This window comes from Octopus sinensis, linkage group LG8, assembly GCF_006345805.1.
Source record: "Octopus sinensis linkage group LG8, ASM634580v1, whole genome shotgun sequence".
NCBI classification, from domain to species: domain Eukaryota; kingdom Metazoa; phylum Mollusca; class Cephalopoda; order Octopoda; family Octopodidae; genus Octopus; species Octopus sinensis.
Window position 1 is genome coordinate 83,529,086 of NC_043004.1, and position 21,885 is coordinate 83,550,970.

Sequence of the window (21,885 nt, forward strand, 5' to 3'; positions counted from 1 at the left end):
AAAAAGATAGACAAAGAGAGAAAGACAGTTTGACGGATTAACAAATTTTAAATATTGTATATAATAGTTTTTGTTATTCAAACTATTATGCATATGTTTCTATGTATACATGCAAAAACGAGGGAAAGCAAAAAGCGGAGACTTTCAGTTGATAAATATTTACGTTGATTCACTGCTGAGTATCATCCGTTGCTGTTATTTTCTGGCTTACTGCACTACTGCAATGGCGTTTAAATCGAAGTTAGAATATATGATATTGGAATTCTGTACATTCTTATCGTTTCACGGAGACGGTTGGTGTCCTGTTCCATTGTTGTGTCAGCACCAATTTCACTGAGGAGACACAGATAATTATTGAATTGTTCAGGTCGAAACACTTCCAATCAATTAAGATAAGAAGCCACGAGAGCCACTGCCTTGTACTGCATTAAAAAAAGGGAAAACGAAAGAAAAAACAAGAATTAATTATTATTATTATTATTATCATTATTATTATTGTTATTATTATTATTATTATTATTATTATTATTATTATTATTATTATTATTATTATTCGATATTTATTAGTTTCAATCAAATTTCTATTGCATCACCTGCTACACTTCCTTGCAGATGAGGTGTATTCTTGATTCTTTTTTTTTCTGTTTTCGGTTAGAAAATTTGTGAGGCGGAAACTGCATGGAAGTCTGTCATATGCGTGGTGGTGGGCTTATTTACGTCTTTCGCATAAGATACTGATAAAAGAAAAACATTTAACATTTATCCATTTATTCGACTAAACTTTTGTAGGCTATGCCCAATGATGCTCACAGTTCAATTACTGAAGCCTGTACGTCACAGTTCTTTTTATCGCATCCGTCATATTTTCGACGTTTTATTAACTAGTTTAATGTAATATTTGGAATGGTGGCTGTGCTTTATATTCGGGTTAACTAGTCGTTCTTCGGTAGGAAAAAGTGACTTCTGAAGTCAGTAGCTGTCGAAGAACGACTAGTTAACCCGAATATAAAGCACGGCCACAATTCCAAATATTTCATTAAACTAGTTAATAAAACATGTTGAAAATATGAAGGATGCGATGAAAAGAACGCTGAACGCTGGACAGATACTGACTTCAGAAGTCACTTTTTCGTACCGATGTCCTTTGCTATCTTTCCTTCTGTCATTGTTATACTCGTTCCCTTGACGCGTTTCTGCTTGGTTTTATGTAAGACTGAGGGCGTTTCTGCCCTTTTCCCCCCTAACCAACACCCTGTGTTTCTTACTCTCTTTTGACGTTTAGATCGGGAATATCTGTACTGGAAGCTGTTGTGTCTGCAAAAAGGCTGTTTCTCAAACTTCAGTTTTTTTTCGTTTTTCAAAATGAGTTGTTAGTTTGGTTGTATATGACGCAGTTAATGATTAACTGTAATAAAAGAAAAAAGAACATTAGTAATACTGCGATTTTAATGATTTTTTCAATATATAATTTTATGTCATACCAAATAGGCTACAGTCGACCTCGGCGGAATTTGAACTCAGAACGTAAAAACAAACGAAATACCGCTAAGCATTTCGACCACTGTGCTAACGTTTCTGCTAGCTCGCTGCCTTTGTCATAACAAATATTATTTTCTACTCTAGGCACAGCACAAGGCCCGAAATTTTGTAGGAGGAGCCAGTCGATTAGATCGACCCCAGTACGCAACTGGTACTTAATTTGTCGAGATCGAAAGGATAAAAGGCAAAGTCGACTTCGGCGGAATTGTTACTCAGAACAAAATTACATTTGAAATATCTATTTCTTTACTACCCAGAAGGGGCTAAACACAGAGAGGGCAAACAATGATAGACAAACGGATTAAGTCGATTGTATCGACCCAGTGTGTAACTGGTATGTATTTAATCGACCCCGAAAAGATGAAAGGCAAAGTCGACCGCGGCAGAATTTAAAGGCAGAACGTAGCGGCAGACGAAATACCGCTAAGCATTTCGCCGGGCGTGCTAACATTTTTGCCAGTTCACAGCCTTTGTCATACGAATTATTGCTATCGTTGTATCGTAGACTGCTAGATATACGTATGTTTAACGATAAAAATTGTGTGGTTATCTTTACCATAAGCATCGGTGGTTTATCTTTCAGATATATGAAGTGCGTGAAAATATATTCAATATTACAGATGACTTTAAAAAACCCGATTTTAATATGAAGGTAAGCTTCTGTTTTTCTTTTCTTTTTCGATGTGTCTATTTCAATTTAGGCGCAGGAATACAACAGTATAGAATCGAGTTTAGTCACACTGCAACGTATGCTACTATATACCTGGGGTTATCACAGCCTTGAGTAGAAATTTGATGGAAACGACGTGGAAACATGCCGAAGCTGTATATTTGTGAATGGGTGAGCAGGATGTAAGTGTATGAAAGCGGTTTTGATTATCCTCGTCACCACTTCACAACAGGCCTCGGTTTATTTATGTCCCTGTAACAAAAATAGCTGTTCTAATAAGTATCAGACATACTACAGTTAATTATACACCAGGGTTGAATTGTTCGAATAGAATATACAGGACGTTGTCCGAGTGTCTCTCCAGTGCAACACGTGAAACAAGTTAAATGCAAAGGCTTTATTTTAAATTATTTCTTTTTTAAACAACCGATTCAGATCGACACAGAAAACCAGCCGCTGAGGTTCAGGCCTTCCATTTTTATCTGGCAATATATATTTATATATATATACACACACACACACACACACAACACACACACACACACATATATATATATATATATATATATATATATATATATATATATATATATATATTGGTAAAACGGTAAGATAACAAAAGAAAGAAAGAGACCTCAATATTATGTAAATAGAGGAAATTTATCTATACAATAATATGTTACATTACTCGATAGTCAAGATAAAACTCTGAGTTTCAGGCACGATTCTTTATTCCTGCATGAACAGCTGTTTTCTTGTGTTTTTTGTATGTTATGTTTGATTATGTTTTTAAAATTGGTAGTGGAACTAAAACTAATTTTTAAATTGTGTCTATTGAAGAGTTTCCTATAAGTATGGTTAACTGGAAAATGTATATCTATCAGTGCTAGGAAATATTTACCTATATTGAAGGCCACCTCGGGTGAGTAAGGGGGCGTAAACCAGATGACCTTCCTATTTCTATTATTCTTTTTCCTTACTGTTGGGCTAGTAATGGGTGTATATTTTATTTTTTCTCTAAAACCACTATCTTTTAAAGCCTTATTATAAACTGGGGCAACGCTATCGAAGATGTCCTTATCAGAGGAGAGGCTAGAAATCCTCTTACTAATGTTTTTAACTAAATTTTTGAATACTATAGGGGGATGGCATGAACCTACATTAATATAACTTAGTCTATCATTGGGCTTCCTATAAGGCTTATAAATATTCTTATTAAGACCTAAGGAAACCTCTAAGAAATTGACAACCGTCAGGTTAGTATCTATAGTTATACTAAGTCCGAAGTATTTCATTAACTGGATAATATCCTTCCTAAAACGACCTTGTGCTGGTCCATTTGTATTAGCTGTTAAGGCGAGGGCGTCATGTTTGTAGATGGCGAAATGTACGTCAGGGAATGACTTACCTAAGGTATCTAGGAGAAAAACTCCAATTAGATCGCAGATGCCTGCCCCATCATATGAACCCAATTTCACATCGAAAGCGCCCTCTGTGTCGGTGTTTTTTACCCACTTTGCGTTCTCACTGAAAAGTAAGGTCTTAACAGCTAATACAAATGGACCAGCACAAGATCGTTTAGGAAGGATATTATCCAGTTAATGAAAGGTTTTTTTTTACCTCATCACACCTTCTATCATACATTTTATATATTTTTTATATATTTTTTATATATTTTTTATGTATTTTTATATATATAATTTTTATGGCGAAAAATGCGAGCGATGTATAAGTACGCAGGCAAGCAGAGTTATAACACAGTAATTTCCCTTTGTATAACGGTATTTTTTCATAGCGTTTTCAAATAGCCAGATAACCGAAGAGATGTCGTGGATTCCCACTTCGGCATCTGAAACTCAGAGTTTTATCTTGACTATCGAGTAATGTAACATATTATTGTATAGATAAATTTCCTCTATTTACATAATATTGAGGTCTCTTTCTTTCTTTTGTTATTTTACCGTTTTACCAATATATATATATATATATATATATATATATATATATTGCCAGATAAAAATAGAAGGCCTGAACCTCAGCGGCTGGTTTTCTGTGAGGATCTGAAACTTCGGCATCTTAAACTCAGAGTTTTATCTTGACTATCGAGTAATGTAACATATTATTGTATATATATATATATACTAATAGCATAGCCCGGCGTTGCCCGGGTATGTAAGAGCCCCAAGTAGGCAACGACTGATCCCATTCTAGTCCTTTCCCTCTAGGGAACGAAGGCGCATGTGTAGGTTGCAATGTCTTCTCTTCACTCGAATACCTCTGTGTATACGATGTTCCTAGCTGTCCCTTTGGGCGAAAACATGAAAACAACATTGCGCCTCCCAACGCGTGAACAGCCCACGTAGAGTTGACCGTGGGCGAAGAACTGTTCGCCCAAATGTAACCCAGCGACTTGTAGCGTTTGGCCTTGGGATTTATTGATGGACATTGCGAAGCAGAGTTTAACAGGAAACTGAGAACGCCTGAGTGCATTGGTAGGTCAGCGCCCGACGGTTGAAGGTGCATGCGTGGAATGAAGACGTCCACTCCCTTCCCACAACCGGTAAGTATTGTGGCAGTTATTGAATGTGGTGCCAAATGTTTCAGAACCAGACGTGTGCCGTTGCACTGTTTTGGTGGAACCATATTCCTGATGAGCATAATGGGCGCACCGACCTTTAACTTCAGGATGTGTGACGGCAGGCCTGACGGTTCAAGTGAATTCAGGAGTTCAGCAGGATAATCGGCAAGCTCGGCGGGGTCTGCTGTCCTATCTATAGATTTGTAGACCTGGACATCACCAGGAATAACTTCAAGTAGCTGGATATTGATGGAGTTGCCGGTTGTATTTTTGGGTGCGAGAATAGCTCTGCCTGCCAGCCATTTTAGGTCGCGTAAATTGTTTTGTAGGTCATGGAAGACAGCGTCCCAGTGGCTAGCAGGGGTGTTGACAGTGGTGCAAAGTGAGTCCAATTGAACGCAGCCATCCGCATCAGCCGGCATCGTATTTTAACCGAGCGATAAAAGATCCCTGGAGAATGCAGCGGATCCGCTGTCACCAATCAACTGCGCGCGCATCTTAGTTTGGAGGTGCAAGGGCCGCACATGTGCCCAAAGAGCTGACGACTTAAGGCACGCGCGTACGGCATCGGCACGGGTTCATTTTGGAATAACATGTAGAGTCTGCCTGAAGTCTCCAGAAAGAAGTAAAGTCAATCCTTCCATGGGGGCCGTAGAGTCTCTGATGTCTTGCAGGGACCTGACCAGTGCCTGAGGGCGCCTTTGTGTGCCATAGTGCACTCGTCCCATACGATGAGTTTGCATCTGCGCAGAATGTCGGCCTGTTCTGAGTTCTTGGCGATGTTGCAGATAGGTGAGTTGGACTTTGCCAGATCGAGCGGGAGTCTGAAGGCAGAGTGAGCGGGTCTGCCACCCGGAAGCAACGTGGCCGCGATACCAGAGGAAGCTACAGCCAGGGCAATGTCCGTGTTGCGTCTGACCTCCGCCAGAATTAGTTTCGTGACGAAGGTTTTGCCTGTGCCACCAGGTGCGTCAAGGAAGTATATCCCCCCACGTTGCTGTCTGACAGAATCTACGATGGTGTTGTAGGCTATGCGGTGCTCTGGAAGCAGTCGTGGTTCATTATCTTGGACGTACTGGTGCAGTTCCTCAATGCAGTAGGAAGTTTCGCGTAACAATCTAGCAGATATAACATTGGCGTGTTCACGTGTGGGTGGTGTAAGGCCGTACTCCGTTAAAGCAGGGCCACCCATATCGATGACAGCGTCTTCGAGTTGAATAAGCGCAAAATTGTAAATGAAGTTGGTGAACGTGATCTCGACGGAAGGGCTGTGTTGCTGAGCCGCACGTGAGAAGTCCTGCGACATATCATCCCTGAATTTCATCCAGAGACTTAGTGGGTCACTAAGCTGACATTTTTGAAGAAGGATTGCTAAAAGATGTCGTAGGGCCGAAGGCGTTTGCAGTAAAACGCCCTCTGCCATAGTGGCGTCCCACTGGGAGTCATCCTCTAGAAGGCCAAGTCTCATATATGCTTCCCTGAAGGTGTCGCACTGAACCGCATTGACGGTACGTATATTGCCGAAACCTGTTGGACCAGTGACCTCATGTAGAAGGAGTCGGAGGTAGAAGCATTCTTGCTGGTTTGGCGGGATGTTGTAAACTCGACCCAGGCAGGAGTCAAACTTGACACCTGGGAAGCCTTCGACGATTTTGCCGGATTTCCGTCGAACCCAGGTGTTGTTATACCACACGAAGTACGATGGGACCTGGGGGTTCAAAAGCGTTCGAGCGAAGTCATCAGGTTGGCATAATTTGAAGAAACCGGTCAACGTTGTGTCTTTAGGTTTGGTGGCTACCTGCGCAGCAGTTTGCTATGTGAAGTAAATCCGCTGTCCATTTTCCAAGTGTACAGAAAGCTGCACCATAGCCGGGTGTCTCTGATGGAGCGGGAAGCCGTAAATGTGCCAAAACGCTTCGTTGCTGCTGAGGTACCGGCCTACCAAGTAGTTGGACACTTCGTCGCGACTGATGGTCCTCTGGATGCTGAACATGGCAGCATCGCTGCCCTTGTTGATATAATTGCAGAAATATTGTATTGACCTGATGGAGCTGCAGGACTCAACGTTGACGTGGGCTTTGAATATCTTCGACAGGAGAGGACAGTAGGGGACAACGTAGCTGTTGTCCACTTGATGTCGCCCAACCGTAGTCGTGCGGCCTCCATTGGCTGGACTCCTTTGTTTGTACAGCGGATACCCATCGCCGCCTGTTTGAGTCTCCGAAGTGAACCGTTTAGGGAATCCCTTTGAGCAGGCTTATCCGTTTTTGCAGCATGGTGTGTTGGCGTAATTTGGTCCACAGGGCCCGTGTACCATGGTAGTGCGGACAATTTCGTACAGTTCGGGGTCCTCATCGGGGTCAGGAATCTCGGCGGAAATGAATTAGTCAATGTCATTAGTGTCGATTTCATTAGTTAGCCAAATTAAGATGTGACCATGTGGCAAGCCCCTCTTTTGCCACTCGACCGAAAGCATGTGGCACCAGACATGCCCGAAAATCTGACCCTTAACTATCAAATCCATCATTTTGCCCAAATTCAGACGGAAAACCCTACAACGATGTGGTGTCGATGGGTGTGATTCTGATCCGGGAGGAGTTCGCGAGTGATTTCGTCGCAGTTGGGATTGCACGTGTAGGTGATAAAGAGGTCCGGCCGGCCGTAAATGCGCACGTAGGTCAAGGTGTCTTGGGTCCTTTCACGCATATATCGCGGTCCTCCCGTGAAGGTGGAGGGTAGAATGCATGGCTTGCCGATGTTGCGAGGGTCATTTTCTCGTTGCAAGCCGTCACGGAGATGAATGTAGGAGTCGGAGCGAAGTTTGGTCTGATTAAGTTTAAGGTATAGCAGCCTTTCCGATTCCATTTTCGCGGCCATGTCGACGGCGAACTGGTTGAATATTTGACGACAACGGGGCAATAAGTTGAACTTACCCTCCCTGACCATGAACCGGTATGAGTAGAACGCCCTGCAGGAAACCGTCTTTGATGCCGCAGTAGTTTGATTGGAGGGCTGCCGTAAAGGAATTCCGAAGTGGTTGCCGTCTTCCCCATAAGGGAAAAGCAATGGATACTGAAGCGCGTCTTAAGATCTGTGAGTCTCGCTGATCCTGTCTAGGCTGTTACCACGGGAGGAGATGATTATGTCACGGCTGTTGTGTTGCTCTCTGTGTAAGACTGCGGCAATTTCGTTGCACGCAGGTGCGTTGAAACGGCGTTCGTGCTCCCTGTGGGGTTGTTTATCAGCATCAATGACAACGGTGAAGTTTGGAGACGGAGCAGTGTCCAAGGCATACCTGAAGCTGCAGACGTAGCTGTTGATATCATGAAGCATGGTTTAGAGACGGAGAAGAACGTATTTGCGGGGAACATAGCATGTACCCGGTATTATTCCAAGGCGTGCATCAACCTGCTGGTTGTAGTCGGCAATGAAGTAGATTTGGAGGCAAGAAGACTGCTGAATCTCGTCTGGCAGAAGTGACCCAATAAGATGGTAGACCTGTCCCTGCACTTTAAAAGTAGGCATCCAGCCTTCTCTAGGAGGAATTTTGGCACCGAAAGAGGTCATTTGGATTGAGCTGTTGTATTTTCGAATGATTTCAAGGAATTGTGACGATTCGGGGGTTAAACCCGCCGCGAGATCCTTCAGTTTTTGAGGTGGTTCCCGTAGGGGTGGCAGGTCCACTTTGCCACCAGAGCAGCAAAACCCAGGTGGCTCTCCGTGCCATTTCTTGGCTTTTACAAAACTGGCATACAATTGTCATTGACCCTATCTTGATGTCGTCACGCAAGGAGAAGTTAATTGTGGCGTCGTAGTTGAATGCTAGTGACGACCAGAAAACGGGGGCAGGGATACGTACACCACCACGAATGATATCCCGACGTTGGTTGATAATCTCAAGTCGAGTGCGCCGTGCCTCAGCAGATTGAGATGCGCGTGCGACAGCGGTAGCAGTGGCATCCCTTGAATGCCTTTCAGCTCTCGCCTCAGCACCCTCTGAAGCCTTAGCAGAAGCAGTGTTAATGGCATCTCTGGATGTCCGAATAGTTCGTTGGTATGGAGTTATGGGAGATCGAGCCGTGGCTGTGTTTGCGGTGTTAGCAGCTTGGCGATCTCTCCTCTGTTGAGGTGTTTCGGCAGATCGGGCCATGGCTGTGTTTGCGGCGGCAGCAGCTTGGCGAGTTCTCCTCTGCTGTGAGGTTTCGACAGATCGTGTCCTGGCGGTGCTAGTGGCGTTAGCCGCATTCCCCATGGCCCTTTGTTTGGGGTTCTCGCGAGCTCTGCGGATGGAAGCACAGGAAGAAGCCCGCATGTTTTGGCTGGACTGTTGCTCTTTCGTCAACCTCGAGCGGAGGGAAGATATGTATGCTGCGGCCCTTGCAAGTCGGCTAGAACGGTCGCTAGTAGTTTCAGATGCCTGAGCAGCGGCAGAACGGGAAGTTTTTTGCGAGAGGCGCAAGGCGGTTTCCTCTTGGGTCTCGCGTGCCTTCTAGCCCTAGCAGCCGATGCCTTGGCCGTCCGAGGGCTGAGGAGTGTCCTTCCCTTCTTGGGTGGCATTTTGGTGGATAGCAATGTGTTTGGCAAAGGTGCAATAAAAAGGAACACGTGGGGTAAGTATCCCAAAATTTATAAAAATGTACAAAAACGGCAAAAAAGCGGGTAGCAATTGAGTGACAACAACGAAAAAGTCAAAAGTGACCAAACTGAACAAACGAATGGAAAAGGTTTTTTGGTGCACACGACAAAAGCGGCTTATAATAATCCAAGAGTTTGCAAGTAGCGTCCGATGACCCTTAGGGGACGTCAAAAATTGAAGGTAAAACGTTTGGGGTGGTAGTTATAGAGAAAGTTTAAACAAAAAAAATATTCGAATAACTTGCTGCTGCAGCAGCTATTAGCAGAGTGGTGGTGTTGGGGGTAAAGTCTCGAAGGTAATTTCTTCCAGATAGGAATTGGTTGGGTTGAATTATCGATAGCTGTTTGATAGTAATTTGGGAGTGTAAGAGAGTTAAAAAGGTCGAGTTGCGTCCCCTAGACAGTCTGTGTTTTGTGTTTAATACACAAATCGGTTTGCTATGTGTGCCACATATGATTTCATTAACCGATTTTTCCCAGTAATAAAGTATCCTATTGGAATAAAAAGGGTGGAGCAGACATGATGCTCGCTGGGAATTTAAAAAAAATTCCTGCCAATTTGTAAAAGATATTGTCGAACATGTGACATCTTGAATTTGAACGCGATTTCCCAAAATGGCATGATTTTATTGATTTTTTTCTGATGGTAAGGTATCGCATGGAAAACTAACGTCAGAATTAAGTTTCTTAGGTTAACATTAGCTTCACCATGAGTTTGGTGAATATCGATTGCAAGTTGCGAAAACTACAACAGAAAATGTGTTGCATATAAAAAGCCTAGATTCTCGACCCCATGTCGAATTTATCAATTTATTTCAGAACTGGAGGAACTTTTCAGAATTTTCGCTGCGTTAGTTTTGAATTATGACATTGGGCTATGTGTGTCTCAAGTTTCATGAGAATCGGTTGAAAGCCATGGTCAGGGTGTGGGTGCAACCTGACAGACACACAGACACACAGACAGACAAACTGCCGTTTATATAGAGAGAGATTATAAAAATGAAAAATATATATACGCGTTTGTGTGTGTGCCTGTGTTTGTCACTGCCAACATTGCTTGACAACCGATGCTGGTGTGTTTACATCACTGTAACTTAGTGGTTCGGCAAAAAAGAGACCAATAGAATAAGTACTAGGCTAACAAAGAATAAGTCCTAGGGTTGATTTCTTCGACTAAAGTTGGTGCTCCAGCATGGCCGTAGTCAAATGATCGAAACTTAAAAGAATATGTATATGTATGTGTATATACACACACACACATATATATATATATATTATATATATATATATATATATGTATATATATATATATAATATATATATATATATATAGCAGAAGTTGTCTGTGTATGACAGGCTTGGTAGCCTTCAACTAACACTTTCTCCTCCGAGACCCTGCAGCGCAAGTTGACCAAAATTGAATGTATGCTAGAAGAAGGCTTGCTTTTCATTCCATAGAAGAAAAACTCAAATCGGACCATGTTAACACCAAAAATTATTTACACCAAAAAGATGTTTTTTTCTCTTTGAAAATCCCTATTATTTACGATTTTTTGACTGCTGAGTTGCCATTTTTCGGTGTATTTCAACTAGAAAAATGTTCACTTAAAGAGAATAACAAGCTACATAATGCAAAAGTTTTACTTTTCAAAAATTTAAATTCTAAAGGGTCGAAACAAACCCAAGCAACGCGGGCAATACTGCTAGTATATATATAAACTACGAATAACGAATCTTTATCTAAAATCTAGTACTTGTTTCAGTCATTGGGCTGGGGGACATACTGGGGCATCATGTTGAAGCTCCAATACTCATTTTGATATACGGGTACGTATATCGAGGGATCGCGTGTTCGAATCTCAGACCGAGCGATGTGTGTGTTTATGAGTGAAACACCTAAGTTCCACGCGGCTCCGGCAGAAGGTAATGGCGAACTTCTGCTGAGACTTTCGCTACAACTTTCTCTCACTCTTTCCTCCTGAATCTTGTAGCTCACCTGCGACGGACCGGCGTCCCCTCCAGGTGGGGAACCTATACGCCAAGGAAACCGGGGAAACCGGCCCTAATGAGCCAGGCGTGTCTCGAGAAGGAACAAACAACAAACAACAACAATATATATATATATATATTTATATACACATATACATACATACACAAATATATATATATATATATATATATATATATATATATATATATATGTATATATATATATATATATAAATGTATGTAAATGTATGTAAATAAATGTATGTACGTGCATGCGTGCGCGTGAGCATGCGTGTAAATTTGTTTCTATATCTGTCCCCTTCCACTTCTTGACAACCAGAGTTGTTTTGTTTACATCCACTTAATTTAGGAATAAAATAAGTACCTATATATTAAAATAAGTACTGGATCTTCAACATGATGCCCTAGCATATCCCCAGTCCAATGACTGAAAAAAGTACAAGATTTTAGATATCAGTTTCGTTATTCGTAGGTTTAATTTATCGATGTTCTCTTCTAGTATTAATATGTAGGATTTACAAATCGATTCTATTCCACTCGTAATACTGTAATCCATAAAGTGTTAATGTGAGCACACACTGCTTCACTGGCATTATTGATTGATGCATCTTTCATTTTGTTGTGATCATTAGTTCGCCACGCTTAAGTAAATTTCTTAGAGAGTGAGAATTAAGCTCATAATAAAGTACTGAAATATGACTCAGTAATTTGCGTAAGTCTTTGTAGATTTATCAATATTTATGCCGACTTAGGAACATATAGTATATTATTACTAGAGTTAATGGAGTATTGATGTTGGAGGACTGTAAAAAAAGAATCAGTGTAGCATTGAAGGTAGTGTATTGAAAAAATCGTTAATTTTTATATGCTCCAGCGCTGAATGTTTTAAGATCAAATCCGTTCGATGTCAACTAAGTATTTCATGCTTCTACTGTCGATAAAATAAGTACCAGGTGGGTACTGAGTTGGATGAAATAGACAAGCTGCCTCCTCCAACGTTCAGGCTTTGTGCCTTTAGATGAGAGGATCATCGTTATTGATTTGACTCAGGTTCAGTCTTATTCCTGGTAGGCTTTATACGTGCAGTGATTCACTTCCTCTAAAATTAGACACCCGCAAGTTTTCAATAGTCATTCAATCATTCAGGTGCTTAGAATCCTCAAGATAATATTTCCTGTCTCTAAGAGACAAACTTTCTGTAGATGCACCACAGGACATTCAATTCCAATCTCCTTCAACCATTTCTCTATATCTTTGCTTACAGTTTACAATGCACCAATTACTAAAATACCTTTACAGTTTTGATTCTCCAAATTCTTGCAATTTCAAATTTCAAGGAACTGAAATTTTAAAAATGTTTCATCCTCTTTCCTTACGATCTTGGAATCAAACTCACCAATTTGTAAATTATTATTATTATTATTATTATTATTATTATTATTATTATTATTATTATTATTATTATTATGAAGTGTTACTATTATTATGAAGGCGTCAAGTGGACAGAATCTTTAGCATGCTGGGCGAAAGGCTTAGCGCTATTTCATCCATCTTCGTGTTCTGAGTTCAAATTCCACAGAGGTCGACATTACTCTTCATACTTTCGGAGTCGTTGATATAAGTACCAGTAGCGCAGTGGGGTCGATGTAATAGACTTAACTCCTCCCCACCAAATTTCAGGCCTTGTGCCTATAATATAAAGGATTAGTTTTAACATTATTATTATTATTGTTGTTGTTAAGGCGGCCGAGTCGCTAGCGCGCTGAACGAAATGCTTTGCGGTATTTCGTCTGCCGATAAGTTATGCGTCCATATTCGTCCATGGTCGATTTTGCCTTTCATCCTTTCGGGGTCGATAAGTTAAGTATCAGTCAAGAAATGGGGCGGATGTAACCCACTATCCACCCACCCTAAAACTACTTCTCTAGTGGCAAAAATTTCAAACCATTATGCTTGTTGCTGTTCTTTTTAACTCAGTTTTTGTTGGAACTCCTGTTATTATTATTATTATTATTATTATTATTATTATTATTATTATTATTATTATCATCATCATCATCATCATCATCATCGTCATCATCATCATCATCATTATTATTATTATTATCATCATCATCATCATCATTATTATTATCATTATTATTATTATTATTATTATTATATTATTATTATTATTATTATTATTATTATTATTATTATTATTATCATTGAGTGAGAGAGCAGTTCATGCCATCAAAGTGACACTGGGGTAAAATATACGAAGCCCAATATACCCATCATGACTACCCGTCTGATAAAGGTACACCAAGCACATGCATCACAACCATATGTGCGCGACATGGCGATCTCATATCAAGATAAACAGCACATGACCTTGCAGGTGGAGCCCAGTTAGAATTTTCTTCAGGTCGAGTAACCCATCCCGCTCAAAAGGTCCCTGAATAAGGGTTGTTTAAGGATGTTGAAAGAACCACCCATGTTTTCAGAGGTGAATTATTCAAACCCCAAAGAATCCCTGTCAACACATGGCTATGATGCTCCCCCGCTACTTCTGCTCGTGATCAGAGATGCACATATCGTCAGCCACTAAAGGACATGCTCAACTGGTTACGGTCAAACAACTGACAAGCAAATCTGTGGTATTGAGCAGAATATTTGCTGTAGCCCATCTTTTATACCAAGACAAAACAATGTACATGATAACACTTCCAGTCAGTTTATTATTATTATTAATATTATCATTATTATCATCATCATCATCATCATCATCATCTCATCATCATCATTATCATCATCATCATCATCATCATTATTATTATTATTATTATTATATTATTATTATTATTATTATTATTATTATTATTATATTATTATTATTATTATTATTATTATTAGTATTATTATTACTATTAAGTATTACAGTTATTGTCATGGCGGCGAGTGGACAGAATCTTTAGCATGCCGGTCGAAATGCTTAATGCTATTTCATCCGTCTCCACGTTCTGGAGAAAAGGAGAGCAATAACAACAATTATAATAAACCATTTTGTGAGCTGTAGTTAATCTAACATTACTGCAATTTTGTTCTTAATTATGACAGAGTGTCAGCATTTGTCAGCTGCCAAATCGAAAATGCTTCCAGGTGTTTTTATATTTATCCGTCTGCTGAAATATTGTTTTGGTAATTGTTAAACCAAACTTGACAAAAGGACAACTGAGGTAAACCATCTGCAGTCATTTTTCATAACTAGTATTGTTTTTTTTTATTAGTTTGTAGCTATTCTGACATTAAAATTTAAGAGTATTCTTGATGACGCAGCAAAAGTAAGAACATCTGTGGCTACAAGTAGTCTTCGAAAACTTCCGAATCTTGTGTGAAATGAACATGGCATCAATTTGTAAATTAAAATAAGTGTACAGAAATCTTGTATTTTGGACATATTTCTGTACGAGGGAGAAGCATGGATTTCCTTACTACAGACAGATAAACAAAATTTAAACCTTACATATGTGCTATCTTCGCAATATCTGCAACATGAAATGGGAATATACGAGGGGCGTTCAATAAGTAATGACCCTGACCCACTTCCCATAGCAGTAGAGCAACGAAACTTGGCAAAGTTATTAGTCTTTTTCTACATAGGAACCACCCAGAGCTCCGCATTTCTCCCATCGTTTGATGCAGCTGTGAAGACCCTTTGTCAGGAAATCTGTCATCACTACTCCGTCCTGGTCCCAGAAGACTGTGAGCATGACCTTGCCAGCGGAGGGCTGCACCCTTGCTTTCTTTGGAGGATGTGAGTCACGGTGATTCCACTGCATTGACTGGGCTTTGGTCTCTGGATCATAGTGATGGACCCAGGTTTCATCCTGTGTAATCAGTCTTTTGAAAAATTTTGACTCATCTTCTTGGCACATCTCCAAATTCATCCTCAAGCACTCGACGCGTTCTTGCTTCTGGAAAGGTGTGAGCAACCTGGGAATCCATCTGGCAGACACCTTTTGCATATGCAAATGGTCATGAATGATAGTTTCCACAGACCCGGTACTAATCTTGACCTCATGGGTTATTTGGCGAATAGTTATGCGTCGATCTTCCAAAATGGCAGCCTCAACTTGACGGACAGATGCCTCATCAATGGCAGAAGGGGTGGGGCGACCAGATCTGGGAGCTGTTTCCACAGTGTTCCAACCATGTTTGAATCCACGATGCCATCGTTTTACAAGGTCATATGATGGGACATCATCACCATAAGTTACTTTCATTTCATCAAAAGTCTCCCGTGGTGTGCGTCCTTTCAAATACAAAAACCGGATCACTGCTCGACACTCAACAGCCTCCATTTCACACTTGACTCAGTTCAAACACCTGTAAATCAGAAACCACAATTAGTTCAGAGCTGTAATTTGCCACTTAATCTATATGAATAATTGCACATGCAAAATTTCAGCTAGATCAAACAACTGCAAGTGGGTCAGAGGCATTACTTATTGAACGTCCCTCGTAGGATATCGATTGTCAAAATTTTAGGAACAAGAGGCATCTTCAAGATCGAAAGCATGGTGTTGAGATTTCATTGAAATGGGCAGGACATATTGTTTGAATGTAAGATGATCTTTTGTACGGCCAACAGGTAGAAGGATTCAGCGGGAAGACCCAACCTTAGGTCTAAGGGTAGGTTGAAACAATGACTAAAATCTCTACAGCATAATTTAGTATCTTGGAGCAGTTATTGCGCAGATCGATCTGAGTGGCGTAAAATATCTCATGCTGCATTTAAATGAAAAAAAACTTTTATTCAGGAACCAACAGACATATTTGTCCAATACGAAGCAAAAGGAAAACCATCATAGTCCTCGTCGTGATATTGTAGCAAAATACAAGTATGGATCCAAATTATAATCGCGCATCCGTCGCAAATAAATGCAGCCTTTATTTTGAATCGCTTTTTTTCTTTTTTAAATTCTTTCCTGAAAAAAATCATCCAACAAATTTGATGTAATGACCATCATGATCATCATCAACATCACCAGTATCATCATTATCATCATTATCATCGCCTTCATTATTTTTATTATTATTATTATATTATTATTATTATTATTATTATTATTATTATTATTATTATATTATTATTATTGTTGTTGTTGTTGTTGTTGTTTTTGTTGTTGTTATCATTGCCATTGCACAGCTTCTAACGCTGGGAATGTACTACAGTGTCAGCTGTTCATTACCACTGAACTAAGGTAACATCTCTTATTTTTCCAGCACCTTCCGGAGTATTCGAGCGGTTCCAAATATTGCTGTTTTCTGCAAGTGCTCCACTTTTATTGCAGCCCCTATTTGTTCCACGTACTACTACTACTACTACTACTACTACTACTACTACTACTACTACTACCACCACCACCATCACTACTACTACTACTACTACTACTACTACTACTACTACTACTACTAGCCTCGGTCTTATTCCAGGTAGGAACTATGTGGATAGCGGGTTACTATCTGTTATCTTAGGTATCCAAAAGTTTACAGCAGTTTTTCAAGTGGTTAGAACACTCCTGATAATCCATGCTGTCCCTAAGAAACAACATTTCTATAAGAGCCCTACTGGGAATCCTATTTCAATCTACTTCAGCCATTTGTGTATATCTTTGCTTACTGCACCAACCGCAGCAATTATCATAGGCATGAACATTACTGTGCGCATTCCCCAAATCCTTCCTATTTCAAATAGTAAGAAATTGTATTTTGTTTTCTTTATCTGTCTTAATGATCCTGAAATCAAACAGGCATGATGGGTCGATAAGAAAGTAACTTCGCTCTTCTTTATCTATAATCGTTATATGTGGACTATTGTTTTCTAATTTCTTGTCTGTTTGAATAGGAAAGTCCCACAAAATCTTAGATTGCTCCGACTTTTGTACTCTTTAGACTCAGTGATAGTACCATGTGTCTCCAGCTTCAAATAACCATTTTTTTCTATTACGTTGTACCGTAATGTGAGCTTCTTATCTATTCTGACATTAAAATTTAAGAGTAATCTTGAAGACGCAATCAATGTCAGAATATGTGAGGTTGCAATTACACTTCGAAAACTTTCAAATCTTCTATGGAATGAACATTGTATCTGTTTGTAATTTAAAATAAGTGTACAGAAATATTTTATTTATGAGGGAGATGCATGGATTTCCTTACTACAGACATATAAAAAAAATTTAAACCTTACACAAGTTGGCACAGATTCCAGTGGACAAAATTTATAACCAGGTTGTACCTCCATCTTTTATATTCTTCCTGGGCCAACTTGGGGTAGCCTATCAGAAGGTTTACCACTGTCAAGTTCCAATTTCCAAGTCACATAAGGCTCTATATTTTTCTAAATCATTTTCTCCATATATATTTTCCCTCAAGTTATTTGTTTTCATCGATTGATCCTGTTCTCATTATTACTATTATTATATTATTATTCTATGTTTGACTTTTGCTTTACATTTGCACAAGCTGTCTCCAAGTCTCACCCAGTGACCTCAAGAGACAACAGATTGGAAGTTCGTGTTGGTGTTATGCCTAGGGTGCCATATATATGGTTTTGTACTAAAAAACCATACGAACATTTTGTTTGTTTATCCTCCACCTCTTCCTCCTCCTTCTCCTCCTCCTCCTCCTCCTCCTCCTCCTCCTCATCATCATATTATTATTATTGTTATGTTTTTTCCTTCTTTCTTCAATTTTTCTGCCGTTTCTCGCCGAGTGTTTTCCATACACCTAGGGCATAGAAGCTCATTGTATGCATTCCAAGATTACACACGCAAATTCACAGATAAAATATGTATTTACAAATTAATAAATAAATAAATTCATGGATGGATGTTATTTTCGCAGCGATAATGCTCTTCTCTGTATGTGAGCCGTTCCAGTTAATACGATTTTTTGCATTTCCTGCAGGGATGGTAAGCCTGGAATCATTTTCAAATAGGTTTCAGTACATTTTTTTATCATTCCTAGAGATCCTACAGTCACTGGTACTGTAGTCGCCTTGAGGAGCCATATTTTATCAATTTCTATTAGCAGGTCTTTATATTTACTAATCTTGCCACATTTTTCCAATTTCTATTTGAAGGTCTTTATATTTACTAATCTTTATTATTATTATTATTATTATTATTATTATTATTATTATTATTATTATTATTATTATTATTATTATTATTATTATTGTTGTTGTTGTTGTTGTTGTTGTTGTTATTATTATTATTATTATTATTATTATTATTATTATTATTATTTTTATTATTATTATTCAGTATTATATTTTTTATATCGTGCTTTCACTTCACTACCGAGCACAGCTCTGTGAGCCTTGGGTATGTGCTGTGATTTGTTGTGATGCTCTGATGGTTATTGTATGGAAAGTGTTCTGCGTAGGATGTGTGCAGTGCCTAGTAGTGCAATTTTCTGTATGTTATATGTGTTTGTAAGTCCTGGGGTTTTTGTAATGTATTTGTCTGAATATTTTTTATCATGCCTAATGCACCTACTATGATAGGAATTGTTTCTGTTTTCAGATTCCACATTCTAATTACCTCTATTTCCAGGTCTTTGTATTTTGAGAGTTTCTCCATTTCTTTTAGAGATACGTTGTCATCTGCTGTCATTGATACATCGATTAGAAACATTTTTTTTTCATGATCTGTGACAACTATATCTGGTCTGTTGGCCTTAATTCCTCTATCTGTGTGTATTGGCATATCCCAGAGTATGGTTGCTTTCTCGTTTTCTGTGACCTTTTCTGGTGTGTGCCTATACCATATTTTTTCTGTTGTTATTCCATAATGTTGGCATAGTTTCCACTGTATATAGGTCCCAACTATGTCGTGTCTGTGAATATATTCCTTCTTAACCAGGACTGGGCAGCCAGAGATAATATGCTTTATTGTTTCTTGTCCATCTCCACATATTCTGCAGTTACTTGTTATATTTCTTTTCATTACATGTTTTTGGTAATTTCTGGTGGGGAGGCTTTGGTCCTGTGCTGCAATTAAAAATCCTTCTGTCTCTGCTTTGAGTCCTGAGCTTCTCAACCATTGTTGGGATTTTTCTTTGTCTATTTCTTTTGCATATAGGTTAGTCCAGTATTTGCCATGAAGGGGCTTTTCTTGCCATCGTTTTATCATTTTTAGTTTGGATTTCATTTGTTTTATAAAATTTGTTGTTTCTTTCTTTGTTCTTCTTCTTCTTCTTCTTCTTCTTCTTCTTCTCTTCTTCTTCTTCTTCTTCTTCTTCTTCTTCTTCTTCTTCTCTTCTTCTCTCTTCTTCTTCTCCTTCTCTCCTCTTCTTTCTCTCTTCTTCTTCTTCTTCTTCTTCTTCTTCTTCTCTTCTTCTTCTTCTTTTCTTCTTCTTCTTCTTTTCTTCTTCTTCTCCTCCCCTTCTTCTCTCCTCCTTCTCTCTTCTTCTTCTTCTTCTTCTTCTTCTTCTTCTTCTTCTTCTTCTTCTTCTTCTTCTTCTTCTTCTTCAAATTTGTTAGGTGGTAAGATTTCTTGTTGTATTTGTCAGCTTCCTTAAATACTGAGAACTGTTTTCTGTTTTGCTCGTGTTTTGCCGCTACTTGCATCAGTTTTTCTTCCTTCTGAAGTAGATATTTTTGCAGTCCTATGGTGGTTATTTTATAGTAGTTTTCCCGCTGTGAAAGGCATTTAACACCTTCTATACGTTGTATATATAGCCTTTCAAGACAGATTTGGGTGATGCATCCTAGATCCTGTCATTATTTTTCTTGTTTTCCTATCTATTTTGGTCAGTTCATTTAGTGTCCAGTTAAGGATATTGTAGCTGTAACTATAACTGGGACGGCTAAAGTGTTGATACCTATTATCTTGTGTTTAGCATTGAGCTCTGTTTTCAGTATTGATATAACTCGTCTGTAATATTCTTTGTTTCTTTTCTCTTTCATTTGTGTGTATTGTGTCTTATCTTGTTCATGGATTTTTAAGTATTTGTAAGTTTGGCTTTGGTCTAATTCTTTTATTTCATTGGTTTTATCTAGTGTGATGTTGCTAATCTTAACTAGTTTTCCTCTTTTCAGGGTTACTTTGGCGCATTTTTCTAATCCAAATTTCATATCTATTTCTTTGGTAAATCCATGAACAGCCTGTAGTAGTGTTTCCAGCTGTTTGTCATTTGTGGCGAATAGTTTTAGCTCATCCATATATAAAAGGTGGCTGATCGTTTTGCCGTAACATTTATATCCGCATCCAGTTCTATTTAGCATATCCGATAGAGGTGAGAGTGCCAAGCAGAAAAGGAGTGGAAAGCGTGTCTCCCTGGAATATTCCTCTTCTAATGAGGATGACTTTGGTTTTCAGCAGTCCCTCTTTTGTTTGGAGCTGTAGCACTGTCAGCCATTTATTCATAGAGTGTCCTATGTATTTTATAATTGTTGGCGCAACTTTGTTAATGGCTAGTATTTCGAGGATCCATGTGTGGGGGATGCTATCAAACGCCATTTTGTGGTCGATCCAGGCCATATTGAGGCCTTTCTTCTTTCTGTGGCTGTCTTCAGTTATGGCTTTATTGATCATTAGTTGATCTTTACAGCCATATGAGCCTTTGCGGAATCCTTTCAGCTCTTCTGGAAACAGGTTTTTTTCGTCCAGGTGCTTCTTCAATCTTTGTGATATTACTGCAGTAAATGCTTTGTACATTGTAGGGAGACAGGTTATAGGTCTGTAGTTTTCTGGTTTTGCTGTCTCATTTGATTTGAGAATTAAGATGGTTTTCCCCTTCATGAGCCATTCAGGCATTGTCTCTGGCTCTGCTAGTATGTTGTTAAAGTTTTCAGCCAGCTTTTTGTGCATTCCTGTTAGATATTTCAACCAGAATTTGGGGATCTTGTCATGCCCAGGTGCCTTCCAGTTGCGTAGTCTTTGCAGTGCTTGAGTGACCTCTTCAGTTGTTATGGGGGTCCAAAGTTGCTCAGATGCTGAGTTTGTTGTTTTAATACTCCTTTTTGGGTTGTTCGTTCGCCGACCATATTTCTCTCCATAATTCTTCCACTTCTTCTGCCGTTGGTGCTGCAGTGATTTCTATTTTATTTTTGCCAAGTTCTTGGTAGAACTTTTTGTGGTTGGAGTTGAACTGTTTGTTTTGTTCAAAGAAACGTTGGCGTTTCTCGTACCGGCAGATCCTTTGTGCTTTGGCAAGGATATCTTGCATTAGCTTTTCTTTTATCTCAGGTAAATCTTTTTCTGTGATGTTATATTTGCGGAGTATTTTGTATATTCGGAGTATTTTTGATGTTGTATTTTCGGAGTATTTTTGTTTTCTTTTTGTTGCTTAGTAGCGTTGATTGTCTACTGATTTCATTAATAATCGACAGATCTTTTCTCATTTTTTAAATTTAGTTTTGGATGTTATTTATCCACAGGGTTTGTTTGGGTGGTGGTACTCC

The 21,885-nt window shown here is 39.2% G+C and overlaps 1 long non-coding RNA gene across 1 annotated transcript; it reads left to right on the top strand.

The window, feature by feature from the left end:
* Positions 1–6,319: 6,319 nt before the first annotated feature.
* Positions 6,320–9,841, top strand: LOC118764448. The gene is made up of 3 exons (XR_005000258.1): positions 6,320–6,501; positions 7,175–7,179; positions 9,794–9,841. It is a non-coding gene; the product is annotated as an uncharacterized LOC118764448 (long non-coding RNA).
* The last annotated feature ends 12,044 nt before the right edge of the window (positions 9,842–21,885 follow it).